Raw genomic sequence first — 7293 nt, 5'->3', positions numbered from 1 at the left:
GTCCAGTGTTTCTGGAAAACGTGGCAACTCAAAAAGACATGGTCAGATCTATGCTTTAGGGAAGTCACTTTGAGAGTTGTGTGGAGGATGCATTGGAGGAAAGAGAGACTTGAAGCTTGGAGCTCAATTAGAAAATTATTATATTAGTCTGGGTTAAAGGTAATATAATATAGTGGCTGAATGAGTGGGAAGAAGAGTTATACAGGAGTGGTGTCACCAAAATAAATACCCCAAGACTTGACAGAAGATTGGATATGTGTGGTCAGTGAGAATGATGAATCAAGGATAAGCTCAGGCCTTTTTCTGTCCAGGCCTAGATGCTTACTTACTCTACTACAGTAGTTCTTTATAAAACCATGGCTGTACAAAAAGAAATAAAAAAAGAAAGAAAAAGTTTAAATCTTGAGGAAGGAGAAAGTTATGAGACATCCCCTTCCTTTTTTCTTCTGATATAGCTGAAAGAGCATTATTTCCCAATATTCTCACACCAGTGTCAAAATATTCCCTGGTCCTAGTTTGAAACTTATCTTTGAAGACACGTTCTATAACTTGTAGACTATTAAGAAGCCTGGTCTGATGCATTAGAAACAAGAAATAAAACAGAATGAAATGCCTGAAAGACTCAAGCCTCCATATCAGAGACATAACTCTCACTGCCAAAAATAAAAAAAAAAAGAAAACATACATATAACTGAAGCAATGCCTCATAGCTAAAATGGTACCAGAAATAGACACAGGAAATCAGTGAGAGAACAATTTAAAGTACTTGTTGGAGATTTAGCCTCATGACTCAGTTCAGGCAGAAAAAAAAAATTCAATACATTCACTGAAGTAAATAAAATATTGTGGAAAATAAAGTCCCACAGTAAGATAAGAGCAGGCAATGATGCTGAAGAACTGGTTCAATAGACCTGGTTTTATAGATGGATTTAGTTATGGTTTCCTTTAGCCACTATTGCCTACTCAGGTATTTCCTGGGATCCCACACTCAAGGATGGAAAAGAAGAGATCTTTGAGTCCTAGAATTAAAACAAACACACAAACTGGAGGTTCACATATATATGGATACAATCTGTCTTTTGGCCATACCAATAGGTGCATTGTATTCAGCAGCCTTAGTGGTAAGATTAGGAACAGAGCAACCCAAAACGAGAATATACAAAAAACATGCCCTTAAGTACCTCCTAATTCTTGTTCAATTATCCCTAAATCTGATAAGGGAATGCTTCTCTTTACTTTCATAGTCTCAGGGAAAGAATGGATCTTGGGGAGAACTTGTTGCCAAGTGGATAGAATGCTGGACTTGGTATCCAGACAACCTACACTTGATTTCCATTTTAAACATATACTAGCTATGCAACCCTGGACAAGTCATTAATCTCTTTGAGTCTCAGTTTCCTCATCTACAAATTAAGAGGATAAGACTCTATCACACAGTTTTTTCTAGTTCTATATCTATGATCCTTTGGACCTTGGCAGTCATTTCGTCCCCCTGTATTTGTGTAAGAGCCCTAGTAATTGCATTATTGACAAGTGGCCATTTATCTTTTGTTTGAAGACCGTCAGTACAGGAAGAGTTGATTAGAGAACTATGTACCTATTGTACACAAATAACTACAAAAACATATGATAAATGCCTAAGAAAGATATGAGCAATGTATTTTGTAAAAGGAGAAAAGTTCATTACTGACTGAAGAGGGGTAGGGGTTTTGGGGTGCTCCTGGATGCACAGAGGCACCCCAAGATGGAGGGAGGTTTTGGGGTGCTGGAAAAAGCCCCAGATCACGGTGCCGAATCTGCCTGAATGAATTCAACACAAATCTTCTTCCAGCCAGAGAAATAGTTTACTAAAGATAAATCACATATAGGCCAGGTCATGCCAGTGAGGATGAGTGGGCTTGACAGTCTCAGCCTCTGGGCGTGAGAGGTTCTCAGCTTCTGAGTGGGGGCTGGGATGGATAGGCCATGTGATGCTGGTAAGGATAAGTGGGCATGAGGCAGTCTCAGTCTTTTGGGCATGAGGAAAGCTCAGTGTCTGAATGGAGGAGGCCAGGTGAATTCCAAGCCAGGTGATGCCCATAAAGATGGGTCTCAGCCTCTAGGCTCGAGAACAGCTCAGCATCAGAATGGGGCAAAGGTGAGTCTTAAGTATAGAAAGACTGGGGGAGGGATCTAGGAGTGGCCAAGCAGTTTGGAGTGATGGGAGGAGGGGTCTAAGGAGATCTGGATGGGAGTGGCTAGTAAGCTGGGGTGAACAGAACTCCTGGGTCCTGGACCACCAGCTGGCCTAGCTAGGATTAAGGGTGAGAAATGACCAAGGGCCACAGGAAAATAAAACAATGGGAAAGGCCAGTTGAAGGGGGGAGGTGGTTGAGAAAAGAAAAGGTCCAGATGTTTGGAAGGTCTGAGAGATTTGAACAGACAATGAGAATAGATAATAAAGGGAACTGGAAGGGGAAGGTTTGCTTTCAAATGGAGCTAAAGAGAGACACACAGGAGCCAGGTTCTTTTCAGGGTCTGGGAGGAAAGATGCGTTTGAATAAGCTTTCAAAGAGAGATAAAGTGAGTCTTCAAGGAATCTAAAAGTTTTAAGGTTTTTCTGAGAATTGTAAAAGGGGCAAAAGGGAAAAAGGGGCAAAGGTAAACCCCTTCACTGACTAGGGGATGGGGAATCCTGCTTAAAAGAAGTTACATTGGACTTAAATTTTAAAGGAAGGGTAGGAGTTCAAAAGGTAGGTTATTTGGTAGTTAACATAGGTGAAAACATGCATAGAAGATGGATTGACTTTGGTATAGGAGAATAGTATGAGATTAGGCTAGAAAGTTAATGGGTTTGCAGATTGTAGAGGGTCTTCACAGAAGCAGAGAACTTCAGATTTGGAAAGGACCTCTGAGGACTTTTAGTCCAATTTGTAACTGAACCAGAATCCCTCTACAATAATCCTGAACAGTGGTCATTCAGCCTTTGATTGGAAATTGAAGGTAGGGGTTGGGACATTACCTCTTTTTTTTTTAAATAGAAATAAATTCATTCTAAATAGAAGCACATATTTAATTAGAAATTAGAAGTATTTGAATGGAAACAAACCTTTAAAACTTATGCAGACTGATTCCATTGACCAAAAGTCGTTCCCAATAGCAACCAATTCTATATATCATGAAATTGGTAAATATATGGCAATAAATAAATATTAAAATAGTTTTCAGATAAGATTTAGGGGAAAACCTTGCATATTCTAATTCATAACTTTGTCATATTCTTGAATTCTTTGTTTTCTATGAGAAAGCTTATTCTTCAGATATTCGTAATATTCCCCCCCGAAAAAAAATAAGATTCTTTTTCTTAACTTCTTGAAGAATTTTTGAAATTCTTTCATGTTTCTTTTTCTTTTCTTTTTTTTTTTTGAGTGATATGGCAATCTGCTCAACACTAAATACAACTCCTCAAATTTTCTGAGGACTACTTGGACTTCAGCCGACAGCTCTTTATATTCTGAAAATAGGTTTTTAAAGACAGCTTTATAGCATTCTCATTCATCATCTGATTAAATCACAGGGTCCTTTGCTTTATAATCTGGCATTACTATCACATTAGGAATGTGTCCAGGTGTCCACTAAGCAGTTCAGGCTTTATTTCTGTTACTCTCAACTCTTTGAAATTAACATCTGAGTCTCTATCTCCCATCACTGGTGGGCATTTCATACATTGATCTTTTAGATGGAATACAGAGTTCACTTATCCCTTGCTGCTCCATACACTCTCTGTATCCTCAATGTGTCATGCCTCCATAACTTTAGGCAAACAATTTCACTAATGAGATAAACAATCATTGTGATAAAGAAAAGTATCATTGCTGCTATCTGTCCTCCTACTCCGCCAAATGCTATTCATTAGTATATTAAATAAAGAGTAATAGCAGAACCCATCCCATTGTCATAATTTACATAGAGTATAGCTACAGACATGTACAAAAAAGAAGAGGAAGACATTAATTCCAAACTCAGTTAAATGTCACCAACTAGAGTCCAAAAGAATGGTCTGATAATATGTGGACATGCCAAGAACTACAACAATAATGGTTGTAATCCAAGTTAGCCCAGCAACAATAAATATAAAAGAGGTTTTACGGCCATTGTAGCAGTAGTCTACTTGCATGCTGCCCGGGCTACCTGTGCCAGTCCCATATGGCTGTGAATATCCAAATAGGTTGTACCATTCATTGTTTTTATGTATGTAGGCTTTGATGCAAGCAAAGACACCTGTCTATATAAGTAGCACCACAATGCCAAGAGTTCTCAGTAGTCCTGTCCATGACTTCATGTAGGAGTATCTCTGGTTGTACTCTTCTACCCTTCTAGCTGTAAGTTAAGGCTATTCTTTTGTGTTCCCCTAATTGAGGGAGAAATGCCTCAGTTTCTTTCTGTGAATTGTAGGTTTCACCTGATTCTCTGTATGGATCTTTATGGAAACTGGTTAGGGAACACTCAACAGCATTAAAAACATGACCAATGTCAGACACAGGCTTGTCCCATTCTGTGTCATTTTCTCTTTGAAGAAGTTCTTCCAAGCATCTGAGCTAGAGCTAGTTCTTCTGTGTCATTTGAATTTGAGTCAGAACCAAATGGTTTCTGTAAGGGGAGAGGTGGAGGTGACAAAGGATCTGCATTCACAGTTAATTAATTCATTATTTTGAAGATTCTATAGAGTCTTCATTGTACCATCTTGATAGGAGGCATCTACTGGAACATCATTATGAACCCTGCCTGGGTTCCTAGATCTTCCACAGCATTTTACGACACATGGGCACCTCTGTGGTGGCTCCCAGCTGGTCCTGGGTGGTGGTGGAGATGGAGACTCACAGTTCCATCCCAGGCCCAGAGCACATAGGCATTACCTCCTGACAAAACCCATTCCATTTTTTAAAGTAGTTCTAACTGTTGATAGGTTTATCTAACATCAAAACAGCTAGGTAGTACAGTAGATAGAGCGTTGGACCTGGAGTTAATATTTAAGCTCAACTCTGGTCTCAGATACTACCTGTGTGACCATGGGCAGATTTCTTAACATTTTGTTTCAGTTATTTCCCTTGTAAAACAAGGATAATAAAAGCACCTATCTCCCAGGCTAGTAGTGAGAATAAAAGAAGCTAATATTTATAAAATGATTTGCAAACCTTAAGGTTCTATGTAAAAGTTAGTTATTATTAATAAAACCTAAATCTTGTTTTTGCTTTCTACCGATTGTTCCTAATCCTTTGCTCTGGGGTCAATGAAGAAAAGTCTATTCCCTTTCCAATGTGAGAATCCCTCAAATACCTCAAAACAATTATCATACTTCCTCCCCCTAAACTTATCTCAGGCCCAGGGACTGAAGCCAAATATGACCAATTCCATAAAGTGATCTTCATAGACCATTTTTCAAAGGCCTTCACCCTCCTGGTCACCTTTTTCTGTACTAAGCTTGGCTTAGCAGTATCCATCTTAAAATGTATTTCCCAGAACTATATTTGGTCTGACCAGGGCAGAATACGGTATTTTTTCCCCAGACATTATACCTCTCATAATGAAGCCTCAAATCACTTTAGCCTTGTTGGTCATTATAGTGCTGACTATTCTATGAGCTTATGTTCTTCTAAAACCTTCATATCTTTTTAGGTTAACATCTTTCTTAACCATACCTCTCCAGTCTTCTACTTGCAAAGTTGAATTTTTGAACCCAAAAAGAAGAATTTACATTTATCCCTGATTAAGTTTCATTTTATTAGGTGAAATTAGAATATTTACAAGCTCAATGCTCTAATCTATCAAGGTTTTTTTGAATGTTGCCTGGGTCATTTATTGTGTTCATTGTCCTTCCCAGCTTTGTATGTATATCTGACAGACTGCCATTTATGTATTTCTTCAAATAATGTGTCTTCATCCAGTAATAGAAATGCTAAATAGAACAAAGTCAAAGACAAAGGTCTCCATTCGCCCTGATGGACTTACTTTCAGGTTGATATCAACCCATACGTACTATTTCAGCCTGACAGGTTAACCCAGGCCCTTTGACTGAATCCAAATTTCACAGAACAAATCCCAAAAGGATTTGTTCTGTAAAACTTGGATTCAGTCAAAAGGCCATACCCAAAGACCTAGGCCACAAGTGATCTTGAGGTTACAGGTTCCGCACCCGCAGGATGGCCTATCAAGGCTTAGATTTAATTACACTTGACACCTATGGTAACAGAGCACAGTAATGTTTATTTCATAGATTTACCTAGGCAGATATTAACCAGTAGCCCCTTCTCGAAGGGAGTGTATACTCTTGAGATCCTGGGCCAGCAGCCTCAATAGCCATGGGTCACCCAGATCTCAGATTCCCTATTACTGGGGCCTCTTTGTGGCCCTATTAGTATATAACCAAAAATGTACATTAGCAATTGAAATCACTATCCCAACTGCTGAATGACTTAAAACCTACATTCAAGGATAGGTTTTTGGACCCTTCAGGGAATAAGTGAAAAAATATTACATTGTTGGAAATTTTCCATTGAATCCTGTTTCCACAAGATGGAAGTATGGCTGACTGTGACCCTGAGAGGGTGGGGGTAAGGGGAATGTAAAAGAGGGAATTTTTTTTCGCTGTTTTGAGATTAAGTCCTCTCTAGCTTGGCTTTGGACAAGGTGTCTTTAAGAAAGAGGAAGGACACTCAAGAATGTAATGTCTTGGAAATAAAAATATAAGCAAAAAAGTAAAATTTGAAAAATATAGAACTGAATACCATAAAGAGATAGAGGGAAGTGGGGTTTAGGAGACTAGAAAGGAGTGATACATGTCTGTAAACAGATAGAGTGAATGAGAGGCTTAGTCCACTCAATGTTTGTTGCTCAGCTCTACGATTGACCATTCAACAAATCTGGAAGCCATCTAACTGTAAACTGTACTGGTCACCCCTCTCCATCTTGTCAACAAAGTTATTTTGATAGACTTTGTTTCTTTTCCAAAATCTACGGACACAGTAACTTTAGCATTTGCATGATTTACCAGGATACCTTAATAAAAGACGAAAAGACATAACACTTATTAATGAAACTGATTTGTGATCAGTCCTTTCATTTCTAGATAGTTATTAACCTTTCCTTAATAACACTGGACAACAACCAGAAATTGTTTTCCTTATCACACCCACAAAAAGACCAACAACTTGGAGAATTTTATAGTATTTTGTGTGTGTGTGTGTGTGTGTGTGTGTGTGTGTGTGTGTGTGTGTGTTCTGGTGTCAAATGTTATTTCAGATTTTGTCTATTTCT

General features: G+C 38.6%; 1 pseudogene; it reads right to left on the bottom strand.

Annotated features, from left to right (window-relative positions):
- Positions 1–1858: 1858 nt before the first annotated feature.
- On the bottom strand, positions 1859–6340 carry LOC114047454 (annotated as a pseudogene).
- Positions 6341–7293: the final 953 nt, after the last annotated feature.

Source organism: Vombatus ursinus, unplaced genomic scaffold (genome assembly GCF_900497805.2).
Source record: "Vombatus ursinus unplaced genomic scaffold, bare-nosed wombat genome assembly UNPS02014787.1, whole genome shotgun sequence".
NCBI classification, from domain to species: Eukaryota; Metazoa; Chordata; class Mammalia; order Diprotodontia; family Vombatidae; genus Vombatus; species Vombatus ursinus.
Note: the sequence above shows the minus strand (reverse complement) of the source record. Positions and strands in the feature narration are given on the sequence as shown.